The sequence below is a fragment of the Salmo salar genome, chromosome 10 (assembly GCF_965601325.2).
Source record: "Salmo salar chromosome 10, fSalSal1, whole genome shotgun sequence".
Taxonomy (NCBI): Eukaryota; Metazoa; Chordata; class Actinopteri; order Salmoniformes; family Salmonidae; genus Salmo; species Salmo salar.
In genome coordinates, this window is record NC_138300.1 from 80,534,858 (window position 1) to 80,556,194 (window position 21,337).

Genomic DNA, 21,337 nt, shown 5'->3' on the forward strand with positions numbered 1-21,337 from the left:
TTATTTCAAAGGAAGCATTTCCTCAATGGCTGATGGCAATGCCGGATACCCGATTGGCTATAGTGTAGCAGGGCTGTAACTGTATGTATTCTAACTGCATTCTATTGTTTTTGTTTATCTAGTATTTCTATGTATTGCTGACCTCCCAAAATGAATTTCCTTGAAAACTGACGATTGTCGTGTCATATGGTATCGTATCACACTTAAATGTAGAGTCCTGCATTGGGTCGGATTCCCACGGTTCCCCTCCAGTGACCTGCAAAGAAATTCGCTGGTGGGTGGAAAAAACATTCTCTCAACCAGTGGGTTGGCTCGCAGTTCAGAGCAATTATACTGTGGGTCGAAATACGTTTTAAATCAAGATAATAATTGATTTTAGAAACCCAGGAGCTTGTTGTGTTGCATTGTGTTGCGAATTATTTGCCGGGTAATGGATCGGCTCTTGGAACAATTCTATGTGGGTGGCTCGGGTTGCAGAGAAAAATATGTCCTGATGGGGCTCGGAAGTGATAGGACTCGGGTGGGGCTCAGAATTGATATGGACAGCGTGGGTGGGTGCAGCTCCATAAAACCAATGCAGGACTCTACATCAGTGTGCTGTGTGTGTGTGTGTGTGTGTGTGTTTGATATCGTTTGCGTCTTCCTACAAATGGAGCAGGCCCACAGTACAGGAGCAACCGGTAGCACAGGCTCTCTGGAGAGGGACTCGTTGTTTTGTGCCTCTGGTTCCACCACGGCCCCCAGCTCGGGCCTGTCCAGCCCCTTGGAGAACATCACCAAGATCACCAGCCGCTTCTCCCTATTTCTTCCCTCCCTGGAACAGCAGCTCAGAGTCCGACTCCAACCCCCCTCCCGCTCCGGCTCCAAGAAGCTGAGTAACTACAGCATTATAGGGCGGCCACAGGTCCGGCCGGGGTAGGCGTGGGGTCAGTGGGCAGGGTGGGTCCACCAGACACCCCAGACATGCACAAACAGAACGTCCCGGAACAATTCCAGTACTCAGTGCCCGTCATATCGAAAGTGACAGACTACATCTTCGTGGGCAACCTGAACACTGCGTACAATGGGCGTGTGCTGTGCCGCAACAACATCGACAGTATCAGCAACATGAGCAGCCTGCCAGGGGACCCCGGCCCCAGCCTCTGCCTTATCCCTTGCACCTGCTCCCAGGGCGCCAGCCACAGCTGGTCCCGCCTCAAGGTGGACATCTGGGACGTGCCGGATGCGCTGGGCGAGGGCAGCCCCGCCCTAAAGCAGCGCTGCTTCGAGGACATCAACAAATGCATCGAGGCGTCCAATGAAAAAAGGAAACGTGTGCTGGTCCACTGTTGTGACGGGCACTCCCTGGCACCAACCTGTATCATCCAGTACCTCATGGTGAAACAGAATATGCATCTGATCGCAGCCTATGAGCTGCTGAGGGCTAAGTATCCTGTCAACCAGAATGTCAAACAGAATGTCAACCAGAATGTGCTGGTGACCCTGGAGAGAGCTCTATGGCCTGGAGGAAACGTGGACCCAGAGTGCTTCAAGCAGGTCATCTCAAGGAAAGTGGCTTGGACTTGACCGGACTCCCTCCCCCTCCTCTCCACTCCCCTCTCCCTGCAGTTCGGCCCTCTTTATTTTTCAAATCTAATCGTGGCATTCAATGGATCATTTTTTATGGATATTTTTTTAAAGGCAGCATTTCTTTCTGTCATAGTCAACTGCATATATTGATGTTGCACCTACTTGCGGAACATGCAAGTTGATGAAAACTCAGTAAAAAAAGAAACGTCCCTTTTTCAGGACCCTGTCTTTCAAAGATGATTCGTAAAAATCTAAATAACTTCACAGATCTTCAGTGTAAAGGGTTTAAACACTCTTTCCCATGCTTGTTCAATGAACCATAAACAATTAATGAACATGCACCTGTGGAACGGTTGTTAAGACACTAACAGCTCACAGACGGTAGGCAATTAAGGTCACAGTTATGAAAACTTAGGATACTAAAGAGACCTTTTTACTGACTCTGAAAAACACCAAAAGAAAGATACCCAGAGTCCCTGCTCATCTGCGTGAACGTGCCTTAGGCATGCTGCAAGGACGCATGAGGATTGCAGATGTGGCCAGGGCAATAAATTGCAATGTCCGTACTGTGAGACGCATAAGACAGTGCTACAGGGAGACAGGATGGACAGCTGACCGTCCTCGCAGTGGCAGACCACGTGTAGCAACACCGGCACAGGATCGGTACATCCGAACCTCACACCTGCGGGACAGGTATAGGATGGCAACAACAACTGCCCGAGTTACACCAGGAACGCACAATCCCTCCATCAGTGCTCAGACTGTCCGCAATAGGCTGAGAGAGGCTGGACTGAGGGCTTGTAGGCCTGTTGTAAGGCAGGTTCTTACCAGACATCACTGTCAACAACGTCGGCTATGGGCACAAACCCACCGTCGCTGGACCAGACAGGACTGGCAAAAAGTGCTCTTCACTGACGAGTCGCGGTTTTGTCTCACCAGGGGTGAGGGTTGGATTCACATTTATCGTCAAAGGAATGAGCGAGGCCTGTACTCTGGAGCGGGATCAATTTGGAGGTGGAGGGTCCATCATGGTCTGGGGTGGTGTGTCACAGCATCATCGACTGAGCTTGTTGTCATTGCAAGCAATCTCAACACTGCGTTACAGGGAAGACATCCTCCTCCCTCATGTGGTACCCTTCCTGCAGGGTCATCCTGACATGACCCTCTAGCATGACAATGCCACTAGCCATACTGCTCGTTCTGTGCATGATTTCCTGCAAGACAGGAATGTCAGTGTTCTGCCATGACCAGCAAAGAGCCTGGATCTCAATCCCATTGAGCACGTCTGGGACCTGTTGGATCGGATGGGTGAGGGCTAGTGCCATTCCCCCCATAAATGTCTGGGAACTTGCAGGTGCTTTGGTGGAAGAATGGGGTAACATCTAACAGCAAGAACTGGCAAATCTGGTGCAGTCCATGAAGAGGAGATGCACTGCAATACTTAATGCAGCTGGTGGCCACACCAGAGACTGACTGGCTACTTTTGATTTTGATCCCCCCTTTGTTCAGGGAAACATTATTCAATTTCTGTTAGTCACATGTCTATGGAACTTGTTCAGTTTATGTCTCAGTTGTTGGATCTTGTTTTGTTCATACAAATATTTACACATGTTAAGTTTGCTGAAAATAAACACAGTTGACAGTTTATTTTTGTTGTTGAGTTTATATGTCCACTTATAACCCTTTGAATGTATGACTTGGTGATGTTTCTCAGAAGGCTATTCCATTTCTCACATGGAATAGCCTTCATTTCTTAGAACAAGAATAGACTGACTGTAACGGGTCATAATGAGTGGACCAAGGTGCAGCGGGAAAATGTATACTCATCTTCTTTAATTGTGAAAAGAAGGAAAAACAAACAAAACACAACGACCGACACTAACAGTCCTATCAGGTGCATAGACACTAAACAGGAGACAACTACCCACAATTCCCATTACCAAAACACCCCTATACATAGGACCTTCAATCAGGGGCAAAGAGGAACAGCTGCCTCCAATTGAAGGCCAAATCAATAAACTAAACATAGAACTAGAAAGACTAGACTAGAACATACAAATATACTAACATAGAACATAAACCAAAACCCCGGAACACTCTAATCAAACACCCCTCTACAAAACACATAGCCCAACAAACCCCGAAACACTCTAAACAAATACCCCCTGCCACGTCCTGACCAAACTAATATAACAAATAACCCCTTTACTGGTCAGGACGTGATAAACCTAGGTTTCCTAGGTTTCTTCCTAGGTTTTTGGCCTTTCTAGGGAGTTTTTCCTAGGGAGTTTTTCCTAGCCACTGTGCTTCTTTCACATGCATTGCTTGCTGTTTGGGGTTTTAGGCTGGGTTTCTGTACAGCACTTTGAGATATCAGCTGATGTACGAAGGGCTATATAAATACATTTGATTTGATTTTGATTTGATAGTACCCCCCCCCCCTAAAGGTGCAGACCCTGGATGCACCTCACACAAAAAACACAAAAATAGGTGGCCACCGTCACCGACGGTTCTTGTGCTACACCCCCCCCCTCCCCAACCCACCTACTATGGAGGTGGCTCAGGCTCCGGCCTTACTCCCCAACCTAACCTGTCCACCCCCGCTAAATATTTATTAATTGTTACCCTTCCCGAAGTCTCTGGGCTATGGCGCATCGCTGAAGACCTCGGGCTGATGTGCGTTGCTGGAGACCTCAGGCTGATGCGCGCCGCTGGAGACCTCGGGCTGAAGGGCAACTCTGGCTGCGCCGATTCTGGACTGTAGGGCGACTCTGGCTGCGCCGATTCCGGACTATAGGGCGACTCTCGCTGCGCTGATTCCGGACTGTAGGGCGACTCTCGCTGCGTCGATTCCGGACTGTAGAGCGACTCTTGCTGCGCCGATTCCGGACTGTAGAGCGACTCTCGCTGCGTCGATTCCGGACTGTAGGGCGACTCTCGCTGCGCCGATTCCGGACTGTAGAGCGACTCTCGCTGCGTCGATTCCGGACTGTGGGCCGTCTCTCTCGGTTCCTGACTGTGGGCCGTCTCTCTCGGTTCCTGACTGTGGGCCGTCTCTCTCGGTTCCTGACTGTGGGCCGTCTCTCTACGGGGCACTGTCGCCGGAAGCTCTGGACGGGGCACTGTCGCCGGACACTCTGGACGGGGCACTGTCGCCGAACACTCTGGACGAGGCACTGTTGCCAGAAGCTCTGGACGAAGCACTGTTGCCAGAAGCTCTGGACGAGGCACTGTTGCCGGAAGCTCTGGACGAGGCACTGTTGCTGGAAGCTCTGGACAAGGCACTGTTGCCGGAAGCTCTGGATGAGGCACTGTCGTCGGGAGCTCTGGACGGGGACTGCGCACTGAAGGCCTGATGCGTGGGGCTGGCTTAGGACGTGCCAGACTAGGGACACACACCATAGGGCTAGTGCGAGGAGCAGGAGCAGGACGAGCTGGACTGGGCTGATGCACTGGAGGCCTGGTGCGTGGGGCTGGTAGTGGAGGTACCAGACTGGAGACACGCACCTCAGGGCTAGTGCGAGGAGCGGGAACAGGGTACACCAGGCCATGGGTAAACACTGGAGGTCTGGAGCGCACCTCCTGCACAACCCGTCCTGGCTGGATGGTAATAGTGGCCCTGCACGAGCGGAGTGCTGGCTAAGGGCAAACTGGGCTGTGCAGAGGCCTGATGGTTGCCGTGCGTAGAGCAGGCGTAGGGTAGCCTGGACCTAGGAGGCGCACTGGTGGCCAGATGCACTGCGCAGGCATCCTCCTTCCAGGCTGGATGCCCACTCTAGCACGGCGAGGAGCTGGGATTGCTCGCACCGGACTGTGCGTGCGCATGGGCGAGGTCGTGCGCACTTCCGCATACTCCGGCGCTCTCCAATCCATATGCTCCCCATACTAAGCATGGGGATTTGGCTCAGGTCTACTGCCTGCCCTAGCCAAACTACCCGTGTGCCCCCCCCAAAACATTTCTTGGGGCTGCCTCTCCGGCTTCCTTGCCAGCCGTGTTCCCCTGTAGCGTTTCCGGTCTTCTTTAGCCTCTCTTATCTCCGCTCTCCTGGCTGCCTCCACCTGTTCCCATGGGAGGCGATCCCTTCCGGCCAGGATCTCTTCCCAACTGTAGGATCCCTTGCCGTCCAGGATGTCCTCCCATGTCCAGTCCTCTTGCTGCTCTTTCCTCCGCTGCTTGGTCCGTTTGTGGTGGGTAGTTCTGTAACGCATGTCGTAATGAGTGGACCAAGGTGCATCGGGAAAATGTATACTCATCTTCTTTAATTGTGAAAAGAAGGAAAAACAAACAAAACACATATACAAAACACAACGAACGACACTAACAGTCCTATCAGGTGCATAGACACTAAACAGGAGACAACTACCCACAATTCCCATTACCAAAACACCCCTATAGATAGGACCTTCAATCAGGGGCAACGAGGAACAGCTGCATCCAATTGAAGGCCAAATCAATAAACAGAACTAGAAAGACTACACTAGAACATAGAAATATACTAACATAGAACATAAACCAAAACCCCGGAACACTCTAATCAAACACCCCTCTACAAAACACATAGCCTAACAAACCCCGAAACACTCTAAACAAATACCCCCTGCCACGTCCTGACCAAACTAATATAACAAATAACCCCTTTACTGGTCAGGACATGACACTGACGAGTTTCAGAAGAAAGTCGTTGTTTCAGCCCATTTTGAGCCTGTGATCGAACACACAAATGCTGATGCTCCAGGTAATCAACTAGTCTAAAGAAGGCCAGTTTTATAGCTTCTTTAATCAGAACAACAGTTTCCAGCTGCGCTAACATAATTGCAAAGGTGTTTTCTTATGATCAATTAGCCCTTTAAAATGGTAAACTTGAATTAGCTAACACAACGTGCCATTAGAACACAGGAGTAATGGTTGCTGATAATGGGCCTCTGTATCAAATCAAATCAAATCAAATTTATTTTTATATAGCCCTTCGTACATCAGCTGATATTCTCAAAGTGCTGTACAGAAACCCAGCCTAAAACCCCAAACAGCAAGCAAAGCATGTGAAAGAAGCACGGTGGCTAGGAAAAACTCCCTAGGAAAAACTCCCTAGAAAGGCCAAAAACCTAGGAAGAAACCTAGAGAGGAACCAGGCTATGAGGGGTGGCCAGTCCTCTTCTGGCTGTGCAGGGTGGATATTATAACAGAACATGGTCAAAATGTTAAAATGTTAAAATGTTCATAAATGACCAGCATGGTCAAATAATAATAATCATAGTAGTTGTCGAGGGTGCAACAAGCACGTCCGGTGAACAGGTCAGGGTTCCATAGCCGCAGGCAGAACAGTTGAAACTGGAGCAGCAGCACGGCCAGGTGGACTGGGGACAGCAAGGAGTCATCATACCAGGTAGTCCTGAGGCATGGTCCTAGGGCTCAGGTCCTCCGAGAGAAAGACAGAAAGAGAGAAAGAGAGAATTAGAGAGAGCATATTTAAATACACACAGGACACCGGATAAGACAAGAGAAATACTCCAGATGTAACAGACTGACCCTAGCCCCCCGACACATAAACTACTGCAGCATAAATACTGGAGGCTGAGACAGGAGGGATCAGAAGACACTGTGGCCCCATCCGATGATACCCCCGGACAGGGCCAAACAGGCAGGATATAACCCCACCCACTTTGCCAAAGCACAGCCCCCACACCACTAGAGGGATGTCTCCAACCACCAACTTACCGTCCTAAGACAAGGCCGAGTATAGCCCACAACGATCTCCGCCATGGCACAACCCAAGGGGGGGGGCGCCAACCCAGACAGGAAGACCACGTCAGTGACTCAACCCACTCAAGTGACGCACCCCTCCCATGGACGGCATGGAAGAACACCAGTAGGCCAGTGACTCAGCCTCTGTAAAAGGGTTAGAGGCAGAGAATCCCAGTGTACACCTATGTAGATATTTCATAAAAAATCTGCCGTTTCCAGCTGCAATAGTCATCTAAATCATTAACAATGTCGACACTGTATTTCTGATAAATTTGATGTTATTTTAACCTCTCTAGGGTAGGTGGCACCAAATCGTCCCACCTACGTAACAGCCAGTGTAATCCCATGGCGCGTTATTCAAAAACCTCAAAAATGCAAAAAATTCAATTTTTCAAACATATGACTATTTTACACCATTTTAAAGACAAGACTCTCGTTAATCTAACCACACTGTCCAATTTCAAAAAGGCTTTACAACGAAAGCAAAAAATTAGATTATGTCAGCAGAGTACCCAGCCAGAAATAATCAGACACCCATTTTTCAAGCTAGCATATAATGTCACATAAACCCAAACCACAGCTAAATGCAGCACTAACCTTTGATGATCTTCATCAGATGACAACCCTAGGACATTATGTTATACAATACATGCATGTTTTGTTCAATCAAGTTCATATTTATATCAAAAAACAGCTTTTTACATTAGCATGTGACTAGCATGTGACTAGCATTCTCACCGAACACTGCCGGTGAATTTACTAAATTACTCACGATAAACGTTCACAAAAAGCATAACAATTATTTTAAGATTTATAGATACAGAACTCCTCTATGCACTCGATATGTCCGATTTTAAAATAGCTTTTCGGTGAAAGCACATTTTGCAATATTCTCAGTAGATAGCCCGGCATCACAGGGCTAGCTATTTAGACACCCAGCAAGTTTAGCACTCACCAAAGTCAGATTTACTATAAGAAAAATGTTATTACCTTTGCTGTCTTCGTCAGAATGCACTCCCAGGACTTCTACTTCAATAACAAATGTTGGTTTGGTTCAAAATAATCCATAGTTATATCCAAACAGCGGCGTTTTGTTTGTGCGTTCAAGACACTATCCGAAAGGGTAAATAAGGGTGACGAGCATGGCGCAATTCGTGACCAAAAAATTCAAAATATTACATTACCGTACTTCGAAGCATGTCAACCGCTGTTTAAAATCAGTTTTTATGCCATTTTTCTCATAAAAAAGCGATAATATTCCGACCGGGAATCTGCGTTTAGGTAAACAGACGAAAGAAAATAAAGCATTCGGTCGACTCGTGCACACGCCTAAGCCCATAGTACTCTGATCGGCCACTTGCCAAAAGCGATAATGTGTTTCAGCCAGAGGCTGCCTCGATATCGTTCAGCTTTTTCCCGGGCTCTGAGAGCCTATGGGAGCCGTAGGAAGTGTCACAATAGAGCAAAGATCCTCAGTCTTCAATAAAAAGAGCCAAGATGAAACACAACTTGTCAGACAGGCCACTTCCTGCATGGAATCTTCTCAGGTTTTGGCCTGCCATTTGAGTTCTGTTATACTCACAGACACCATTCAAACAGTTTTAGAAACTTTAGAGTGTTTTCTATCCAAAGCCAATAATTATATGCATATTCTAGTTACTGGGCAGGAGTAGTAACCAGATTAAATCGGGTACGTTTTTTATCCGGCCGTGTCAATACTGCCCCCTAGCCCTAACAGGTTAATGGACAAAAAGAATATATTTATTTTCAAAAACAAGGACATTTCTAAGTGACCCCAAACTTTTGAACGGTAGTGTACATGGGACTTTGCACATGGATACCGAATGTTGTTGTTGTAAATTCCTCCCTCACACCTCCATTGGTCTGTGATCCTCCTGATCCTCCTGCCCAGGCGGGATGATGAATCCTATGAGGAAAACTAACTGTCTTAATCGTAAATGACTTACCTTATCCCTTTTACACAGAATTGCAATAACTTGCTGTGGTACTTCTTGGAAACTGTAAGTTTGTGATTTCAGCTTTTGTGTATGCAGTGAAACTTGACGGTCAGTATCTTTCTCTCTGGAATGTCAGTATACTATGAATCTGACTGAATGGTGATTCAGTGTTGTACAACGGCGCCGTAGAAGGGGCAGACGGAGCGGTCTTCTGGTCAGGCCCCGTAGACGGGCACATTGCGCACCGCTCCCGAGCACACTACTCGCCAATGTCCAGTCTCTTGACAACAAGGTAGACGAAATCAGAGCAAGGGTAGCATTCCAGAGAGACATCTGAGACTATAACCTTCTTTGTTTCACGGAAACATGGCTCACTCGAGACACGCTATCTGAGTCGTAACAGCCACCTGTTTTTTTCATGCATTGCGCCGACAGAAACAAGCATCTCTCTGGTAAAAAGAAGGGCGGGGGTGTATGCCTTATGATTAACGAGACATGGTGTGATCATAACAACATACAGGAACTCAAGTCCTTTTGTTCACCTGACTTAGAATTCCTCACAATCAAATGCCGACCGCATTATCTACCAAGAGAATTCTCTTCGATCATAATCACAGTTGTGTATATTCCCCCCCCAAGCAGAAACATCGACGGCCCTGAAAGAACTTCATTGGACTCTATGTAAACTGGAAACCACATATCCTGAGGCTGCATTTATTGTAGCCGGGGATTTTAACAAGGTTAATCTGAAAACAAGGCTCCCCAAATTCTATCAGCATATCGATTGTGCTACCAGGGCTGGTAAAACCCTGGACCACTGTTATTCTAACTTCTGCGACGCATATAAGGCCCTCCCCCGCCCTCCCTTCGGAAAGCTGACCACGACTCAATTTTGTTACTCCCAGCCTATAGACAGAGACTAAAACAGTAAGCACCCGCGCTCAGGTCTGTTCAACGCTGGTCCGAACAATCGGATTCCACGCTTCAAGATTGCTTCGATCACGTGGACTGGGATATGTTCCGCATTGCGGCGAACAACAACATTGACGAAAACGCTGATTCGGTGTGTGAGTTTATTAACAAGTGCATCGGTGATGTTGTACCCACAGCGTCTATTAAAACATTCTCCAACCAGAAACCGTGGATTGATAGCAGCATTCGTGCAAAACTGAACGCGCGAACCACTGCTTTTAATCAGGGTAAGGTGAGCGGAAACATGACCGAATACAGACAAGTGTAGCTATTCCCTCCGCAAGGCAATCAAACAAGCTAAGCATCAGTATAGAGACAAAGTAGAGTCGCAATTCAACAGCTCAAACACGAGAGGTATGTGGCAGGATCTACAGTCAATCACGGACTACAAAAGGAAAACCAGCCCCATCGCGAACCGCGATGTCTTGCTCCCAGACAAACTAAACAACTTCTTTGCTCACTTTGAGGACAATACAGTGCCACTGACACAGCCCGGTACCAAAACCTGTGGGCTCTCTTTCACTGCAGCCAACGTGAGTAAAACATTTAAACGTGTTAACCCTCGCAAGGCTGCAGGCCCAGACGGCATCCCCGGCTGTGTCCTCAGAGCATGCGCAGACCAGCTGGCTGGTGTGTTTACAGACATAATCAATCCTTATCCCAGTCTGCTGTCCCCACATGCTTCAAGAGGGCCACCATTGTTCCTGTTCCCAAGAAAGCTAAGGTAACTGAGCTAAATGACTTCCACCCTGTAGCACTCACTTCCGTCATCACGAAGTGCTTTGAGAAACTAGTCAAGGACCATATCACCTCCACCCTACCTGACACCCTAGACCCACTCAAATTTGCTTACCGCCCCAATAGGTCCACAGACGACGCAATCGCCATCACACTGCACACTGCCCTTACCCATCTAGACAAGAGGAATACCTATGTAAGAATGCTGTTCATCGATTACAGCTCAGCATTTTAACACCATAGACCCTGGGTCTCGACCCCGCCCTGTGCAACTGGGTCCTGGACTACCTGACGGGCTGCCCCCAGGTGGTGAGGGTAGGTAACAACATCTCCACCCCGCTGATCCTCAATACTGGGTCCCCACAAGGGTGCGTTCTCAGCCCTCTCCTGTACTCCCTATTCACCCATGACTGCGTGGCCATGCACGCCTGCAACTCAATCATCAAGTTTGCAGACGACACTACAGTGGTAGGCTTGATTACCAACAACGACGAGACGGCCTACAGGGAGGAGGTGAGGGCCCTCGGAGTGTGGTGTCAGGAAAATAACCTCAAACTCAATGTCAACAAAACAAAGGAGATGATCGTGGACTTCAGGAAACAGCAGAGGGAGCACCCCCCTATCTACATTGACGGGACAGTAGTGGAGAGGGTGGAGAGTTTTAAGTTCCTCGGCGTACACATCACGGACAAACTGAAATGGTCCACCCACACAGACAGTGTGGTGAAGAAGGCGCGGCAGCGCCTCTTCAACCTCAGGAGGCTGAAGAAATTTGGCTTGTCACCAAAAACATTCACAAAATTTTACAGATGCTCAATCGAGAGCATCCTGTTGGGCTGTATCACCGCCTGGTGCGGCAGCTGCTCCGCCCACAACAGGAAGGATCTCCAGAGGGTATTGAGGTCTGCACAACGCATCACCGGGTGCAAACTACCTGCCCTCCAGGACACCTACACCACGCGATGTCACAGGAAGGCCAAAAAGATCATTAAGGACAACAACCACCTGAGCCATTGCCTGTTCACCCCGCTATCATCGAGAAGGCGAGATTAGTACTGGTGCATCAAAGCTGGGACCGAGAGACTGAAAAACAGCTTTTATCTCAAGGCCATCAGACTGTTAAACAGCCATCACTAACATTGAGTGGCTGCTGCCAACATACTGACTCAACTCCAGCCACTTTAATAATGGAAAAATGGATGTAATCAATTTATCACTTGCCAATTTATATAATGTTTACATACCCTACATTACTTATCCCATATATATATATACTGTACGCTATACCATCTACTGCATCTTGCCAGCTTGATGTAATTAAATGTATCACTAGCCAGTTTAAACAATGCCACTTTATATAATGTTCTCATACCCTACTTTACTCATCTCATATGTATATACTATACTCTATACCATCTACTGCATCTTGCCATCTTGATGTAATTAAATGTATCACTAGCCAGTTTAAACAATGCCACTTTATATAATGTTCTCATACCCTACATTACTCATCTCATATGTATATACTGTACTCTATAACATCTACTGCATCTTGCCATCTTGATGTAATGTATCACTAGCCACTTTAAACAATGCCGCTTTATATGTTTCATACCCTACATTATTCATCTCATATGTATATACTGTACTCTTACCATCTACTGCATCTTGCCTATGCTATTCGGCCATCACTCATTTATATATTTTTATGTACATATTCGTATTCATTCCTTTACACTTGTGTGTATAAGGTAGTTGTTGTGGAATTGTTAGGTTATATTACTTCTTAGTTATTACTGCATGGTCGGAACTAGAAGCACAAGCATTTCGCTACACTCGCTTTAACACCTGCTAATCATGTGTATGTGACAAATAAATTTGATTTACTGCGAGAAATTCTATTGCACTACCTGCAAGGTTCTCCAAAAATGCACAGTTTGATGGTATTAGTAAGCTTACACAATAATTTAACCCCCCCAGAAAGATCCGAATCACGTTCTGCGCATTCATTTTGTTACCTCTACTTTACGTACACGTTTTTGGGGTCACCCTACCTTCACATTTGTCACTGTCAATCATGAATGATAATTCTTCAAGTTTTACTGCTGAAATGTCCATGCACCATCTGACCATCTGCATGTCAACAATTTTTATCTCAATCAGTTACATGGGAATATGCAAGAAATGTTTTACAGTAATGAATGTTATACTATGCTATTAGTTGGTTCTGTTATGTACTGTACAATACTATCATTATGTGATCTTGCAGAAATTGATTCAGCTTTGATCTAACTTTATTAAACGAGCACCAATCGCCAGAGTAGCTTGTTTTCTACGAGTAGAGAAGAGAATCCACATGCACAGAGGCTTCAGAGTGGCTGCGGATTATACTTTTCTGGATCTAGTGTTCGATTCAGTTAATTTGGTCCCAATATTTCTCCCTTAAAGGGGCAGTTTGTTCAATTGTAATATTTCCATAATTTTACTTATCTTGGAAGAAGTTATATGCCAGTAGTGACTGTGTCTATGATTAGGGTTTCATTACCTTGCTTCAGCCACCACAGGCTAAATGTTACCATCCTCTACCACAAAACCCAAGGGTTGAATGTTGCCCAGTTTAGCACTGTCTGAATTGCAAAATCAACTCAAAGTAATATCACATTGGGGAGCAGCACTTTCTCAGAGGAAATTGTGCAGAGGCTCATATGATTTCAAAAATGGTTACATTACTGTTTTAAAAACTCAAAACGGATGGCTTGCTACAGTAATTGATCTTATTTGTGAAATGCTTCTGATCTAATGTTTTTGAAATATTATAATGATCATCAACTGCTATTTTCTCTGACAGAGATGTAATATTAGAATTACTTATTTTCGTCGGCAGTGGTGGTAACACATTTTTGTTCCTTTGTGACCAGTATGGGTGGAATGGTAGCTATCAGAGTACTGTACGGTGACACTTGCACACTTTGTATGCAGTTGTTGGGCATCAATAAAAGTTTTTTATGCTGTAAAATGTTGTCTATTAATTGATGCTATCAGTGTTTTGATTGGAATACATGATGTAATGATTTTACGAAATAATACAGTTATGTGAACTGGTTATTTCTGTAACTGTTTTGGACCCTTAACATATTTTTTAAGTTACCAGAATTTTGCAAACCTAGATGTGGTCATTGAACATTTTGTGCACTTCTGCACCATATAATTTAGGCCATGATATACCTAGACATGTAATTTAGGCCATGATATATCTAGACAGAAGTTTTAATATTTTCATGGGGAAAATGATTTATTTAAAAATAAACTGTTATTGAAGGTTAATTTGACCCTTGTGGTGAGTGTTTGGGTCGTCTCTCAACTTGTTTGGTTTTACAACTTGTTCTTAGCTGAACTGTATAATCATGACCCAGAATGTTCTGACTGAACTGAATATAAAACCAGAACATGTGAAGAAATGCATTTCCTGTGTCATGGTTTTAAGAGTCAAATGTATTGGTAGGTCTAAATATAAAATAAATACCTGATACATTGTTGCCATTATGTATATTGTTTGACTGGATTATTCTGTATAGGCTTAAACAAAAACCTGAATGAGTTTTTTCTTGATAGTGTTCCCAGGAATGTTTTCATTAGTGCATTCCATAGCAAAACGTTTATGCAACAAAAAGGAGAGTTTCTTATCGGTTAAGGTAGTCCCTCCCCATTTCGGTCCATTTTCTTTTGTTGGGTGTCTAGTGAATACAACCCAGTATTTACACAAGGCTCGTTTCATCTTGGATTCCCCCATCAATATCAGTCGTGATGTAAAGAAATGCACACTAAGGGAAAAGGAATCCTAGGGAACTAGGAGAATAGGGGCTTCAAGGTCTGAGGTTCAATATAAGGAAACTCTTATTCTGCTCTCTGAAGACGAGAAAATCACACACAACACTCTATGCTTAAAAAGGAGCCAGGCACAACTATAAAATTGCACATTCATTAAGAAATTGAAAGAATGGCGCCGGAGGGGATGGCTGCGGTTTTACGGGCTCCGAACCAATTGTGCTATTTTGTGTGGTTTTTTTGCATTGTTTGTAACTTATTTTGTATATAATGTTGATGCTATCGTCTCTTATGACCAAAAAGAGCTTCTGTGTATCAGAACAGCAATTACTCAACTCGAACTGGACAAAGATTTTTTCTTTAATGAGTTTGACGCAAAGGATATAATGCTGCTTCCAGACAAGGCCCAAATCCCTGTCATTCGCATGAAGAAAATAAGAAATACAGGGGCGCAGATCAGGGTGCCTTGTGAGAATTAGTCGGCGAGTGGGTAACCTGCCTCTACTATACGTTCTATTGGCCAACTTGCAATCACTGGAGAATAAACTGGATGAGCTCCGTTCAAGACTATTCTACCAACGGGACATTAAAAACTGTAATATCTTATGTTTCACTGAGTCGTGACTAATGAACGACAGACAATATAACTGGGTTTTCTGGGCATCTTGACTGGGTTTTCCGTGCATCGGCAGGACAGCTACGTCTGGTATGAAGAGGGGTGGGGTTGTGTGTCTCTTTGTCAATAAGAGCTCGTGCGAGATGTCTAATATTAAGGTAGTCTCGAGTTACTGCTCGCCTGAGGTAAAGTACCTCATGATACATTGTAGACCTCACTATCTATCAAGAGAATCTATATTTTTTGTCTATTTACCACTACAAACCGACGCTGGCACTAAGACTGCACTCAACGAGCTGTATAAGGCCATAAGCAAACAAGAAAATGCTCATCCAGAAGCGGCGCTCCTAGTGGCCGAGGACTTTAGTGCAGGCAAACTTAAATCTGTTTTACCTAATTTCTACGAGCTTGTCACGTGCAACCAGAGGGAAAAAAAACTCTAGACCACCTTTACTCCACACATAAAGATGCTTACAAGGCTTTCCCTCTTCCTCCATTTGGTAAATGTGACCATAATTCTATCCTCTTGATTCCTACTTACAAGCAAAAACTAAAGCAGGAAGTACAAGTGACTCACTCAATACGGAGGTGGTCAGATGACGCAGATGCCACGCTACAGGACTATTTTGCTAGCACAGACTGGAATATGTTCCGGGATTCATCTAATGGCATTGAGGAGTATACCACCTCAGTCTCCGGCTTCATTAATAAGTGCATCGACGACGTCGTCCCCACAGTGACCGTACGTACATATCCCAACCAGAAGCCATGGATTACAGGCAACATCCGCACCGAGCTAAAGGCTAGAGCTGCCGCTTACAAGAGCGGAACACTAATCCGGACGCTTATAAGAAATCCAGCTATGCCCTCAGACGAACCATCAAACAGGCAAAGCTTCAATACAGGACTAAGATTGAATCCTACTACACTGGCTCTGATGCTCGTTTGATGTGGCAGGGCTTGACAACTGATAAGGACTACAAAGGAAAACCCGTCCGTGAGCTGCCCAGTGATGCGAGCCTAGCAGGTGGGCTAAATGCTTTTTTTGCTCACTTTGAGGTGAGCAACACTGAAGCATGCATGAGAGCACCAGCTGTTCCGGACAACTATGTGATAACGCTCTCCATAGCCGATGTGAGCAAGACCTTTAAACAGGTCAACATTCACAAGGACGCAGGGCCAGACGGATTACCAGGACGTGCATTCAGAGCATGCTCAGACCAACTGACAAGTGTCTTCACTGACATTTTTAACCTCTCCCTGACCGAGTCTGTAATACCAACATGTTTCAAGCAGACCACCATAGTCCCTGTGCCCAAGGAAGCGAAGGTAACCTGCCTAATGACTACCGCCCCGTAGCACACACGTCATATAGTGCTTTGAAAGGCTGGTCATGGCTCACATCAACAATATCATCCCGGAAACCCTAGACCCACTCCAATTTACATACCGCCCCAACAGATCCACAGGTGATGCAATCTCAATCGTACTCCACACTATCCGTTCCCATCTGGACAAAAGGAACACCGACACGAGAATGCTGTTCATTGAATAAAGCTCACCGTTCAACACCGTAGTGCCCTCAAACCTCATCACTAAGCTAAGGACCCTGGGATTAACCTCTCTGGGCTAGGTGGGACGAATTCGTCCCACCTACGTAACAGCCAGTTGAATCCTGTGGCGCGATTTTCAAAACGTTTGAAATGCTATTACTTCAATTTCTCAAACATATGACTATTTTACAGCTATTTAAAGACAAGACTCTCGTTAATCTAACCACACTGTCCGATTTCAAAAAGGCTTTACAACGAAAGCAAAACATTAGATTATGTCAGCAGACTACCCAGCCAGAAATAATCAGACACCCATTTTTCAAGCTAGCATATAATGTCACAAAAACCCAGAAGACAGCTAAATGCAGCACTAACCTTTGATGATGTTCATCAGATGACAACCCTAGGACATTATGTTATACAATACATGCATGTTTTGTTCAATCAAGTTCATATTTATATCAAAAAAACAGCTTTTTACATTAGCATGTGACGTTCAGAACTAGCATACGGATGTTATATGGATGTTGCCAAAAAAAATATTGGTAAATGTTGAATTAATATGGAAATGACTAAAAGTAACTCCACTACATGTAACTGTTATAAGATCACAAACTTCCGGGGAATTCGCTAACAATTTACTAAATTACTCACGATAAACGTTCACAAAAAGCATAACAATTATTTTAAGAATTATAGATACAGAACTCCTCTATGCACTCGATATGTCCGATTTTAAAATAGCTTTTCGGATGAAGCACATTTTGCAATATCCTAAGTACATAGCCCGGCATCACAGGGCTAGCTATTTAGACACCCAGCAAGTTTAGCATTCACCATAATCAGATTTACTATAAGAAAAATGGTCTTACCTTTCCTGTTCTTCGTCAGAATGCACTCCCAGGACTTCTACTTCAATAACAAATGTTGGTTTGGTCCCAAATAATCCATCGTTATATCCGAATAGCGTCGTTTTGTCCGTGCGTTCCAGAAACTATCCGAAATGGTAAATAACGGTCGCGCAAATGGCGCATTTCGTGACAAAAAAATTCTAAATATTCCTTTACCGTACTTCGAAGCATGTCAACCGCTGTTTAAAATCAATTTTTACGACATTTTTCTCGTAGAAAAGCGATAATATTCCGACCGGGAATCTCCTTTTCGGCAAACAGAGGAAAAAATCACAAAGACGGGGGCGGCCAGGTCACGCGCCTAAGCCCACAGTCCCTTGATCGGCCACTTGAGAAAGGCGATAATGTGTTTCAGCCTGGGGCTGGGATGACGACATTCTGTTTTTTCCCGGGCTCTGAGCGCCCATGGACGACGTAGGAAGTGTCACGTTAGAACAGAGATCCTTTGTAAAAGATAGAGATGGCAAAGAAGTTCCAGAAATGGTCAGACAGGCCACTTCCTGTAAAGGAATGTCTCAGGTTTTGACCTGCCATTTGAGTTCTGTTATACTCACAGACACCATTCAAACAGTTTTAGAAACTTTAGGGTGTTTTCTATCCATATATAATAAGTATATGCATATTCTAGTTACTGGGTAGGATTAGTAACCAGATTAAATCGGGTACGTTTTTTATCCAGCCGTGAAAATACTGCCCCCTAGCCCCAACAGGTTAAACACCTCCCTCTGCAACTGGATCCTGAAATTCCTGACGGGCCGCCCCCAGATGGTAAGGGTAGGTAACAACACATCTGGCACACTGATCCTCAACACGGGGGCCCCTCAGGGGTGTGTGCGTAGTCCCCTAACGTACTCTCTGTTCACCCACGACTGTATGGCCAAGCACGACTCCAAAACCATCATTAAGTTTGCTGATGACACAACACTGGTAGGCCTGATTACTGACAACGATGAGACTATAGGGAGGAGGTCAGAGATCTGGCATTGTTGTGGCAAGAGAAAAACCTCTCCCTCAATGTGGGGAAGACAAAGGAGATGATCATGGACTACAGGAAAAGAAGGGCTATACACGCCCCCCATTCACAGGGCTGTAGTGGAGCGGGTTGAGAGTTCCAAGTTCCTTGATGTCCACATCACCAACAAACGATCATAGTCCAAACACACCAAGACAGTAATGAAAAGGGCACGGCAATGCCTTGTAACCCTCAGGAGACTTAAAATATTTGTCATGGGGCCCCAGATCCTCCAAAAGTTCTGTAGCTGCACCATCGAGAGCATCCTGACCAGTTGCATCATCTCCTGGTATTGCAAATGCTCGGCATCCGACTGTAAGGCGCTACAGAGGATAGTGCGTACAGCCCAGTACATCACTGGGACCAAGCTTCCTGCTTTCCAGGACCTATATACTAGGTAGTGTCAGAGGAAGGCCCAAAATATTGTCAACGACTTCAGTCACCCAAGTCATAGACTTTTCTCTCTGCTACCGCACTGCAATAGGAACCAGAGTGCCAAGTTTAGGTCCAAAAGGCACCTTAACAGCTTCTAGCCCCAAGCCATTTGACTGCTTAATCAAATGGCCTCCCGGACTATTTGCATTGACACTCCCACCCCTTTGTTTTTACACTGCAGCGACTCGCTGTTTATTATCTATGCATAGTCACTTTACCCCTACCTACATGTACAAATTACCTCGACTAACCTGTAGCCCCGCACAATGTAGCCTCATTATTGTTATTTTATTATGTTACTTTTTTTTCTTCTTTAGTTCATATAGTAAATCCTTTTTCTTTACTCTATTTTCTTAAAACTTCTTTGTTGGTTAAGGGCTTGTAAGTAAGCATTTCATGGTAAGGTCTACACATTCGGCGCATGTGACAAATACATTTGACTTGACTTGAAATTGCATCTTGATGACATCACACATTCCTGTAGGGGGGGTGGGGGTTTCCTAACCCTGACCCCATCACAGTATTATTAGCCTCATCCCAAACACTCAGGGATAACACAACCTCTGCTGTGGCCTGTCTGTCACCAGCCTCCATGACTTCTATAACCGGCATGACTTCAGCTCTCCCTTTCATCAATCCACGGCCACGGGGTCCTCCCCTTCTGGCGCTCAGTCGTGCAACATTTCCCTTACGGTTTTCCTCTCTTCTCCTCCTTCCCTTCTATCTCCCCATTCCCTGATTGCATGCTGAGGCTGCTGTCTTCACTAACTCGTCTGTCCAACCCATTAGTGATGTGACATCTGTAAAAAGCCCTTTTTACATACAATCGGGCATTTGATATCATTACAACCCAAAGTCCAAAGAAATAAATTAAGTTATACCAAAGTCTAGAACTGAACAGTACATGAGGTCACCAATCCCATATTTCTACTCATTGATTCATGAGTCACTTTAAGACTGCAGGACATAATTGATTTAAATGTTTTTATTCTTATTTTTTATTTTTTTACCCATTATTATTTTGTATGCACATTGTATTCAGTTTGTATTGACTGCTATATGAGTGTAATAAAACAAATTATTGCCCATTGCAACACAGTGTTGGATTCAATGTAGTCTGGCGGTCTGAAAGAAACAGCTCCTTAGCTAACATCATACACTTTATCAAATCATACAATACTGTATAAGGCACTACAACACTACTTTCTTCTGTTCGGATGAACACTTTGTCTCAGTGCTGTTCTCTGTTTAGGATGAACACTGCTCAGCGCCACCTCAACCTGGTAAGTTCTGGAAGAAAAGCCCAAGCATGATGCTGTTCTATACTGAACAAAAATATAAATGCAACATGCAACAATTTCATAAGATTTTACTGAGTTACAGCTCATAGAAGAAAATCAGTCAATTAAAATTAATTAATTAGGCCTGGAAAGGGGCACAGCCATGGGTGGACCTGGGAGGGCATACTGTAGGCCCACCCAGTTGGGGGACAGGCCCACCCACTGGGGAGCCAGGCCCAGCTTATCAGAATGATTTTTTTCCTCCACAAAAGGGCTTTATTACAGACAGAAATATTCCTCAACACCCCTCCCCCCCACCTTCCCCCCACCTCCCTCAGACGATCCCACAGGTGAAGAAGCCTGTGGGAGGTCTGGGCTGGCGTGGTTACAGTTGTTCTGCGGTTGTGAGGCCGGTTGAACGTACTGACAAATTCTATAAAATGACGGAGGCGGCTTATGGTTGAGAAACTAACATAACATTTTCTGCCGATAGCTCTGGAGGACATTCCTGCATTCAACATGCCAATTGCACGCTCCCTCAAAACATGAGACATCTGTAGCATTGTGTTGTGTGACAAAACTGCACATTTTAGAGTTGCCTTTTATTGTCTTCAGCACAAGGTGCACCTGTGTAGTGATCATGCTTTTAATCAGATTCTTGATATGCCACACCTGTCAGGTGGCTGGATTATCTTGGCGAAGGAGAAATGCTCACTAACAGGGAT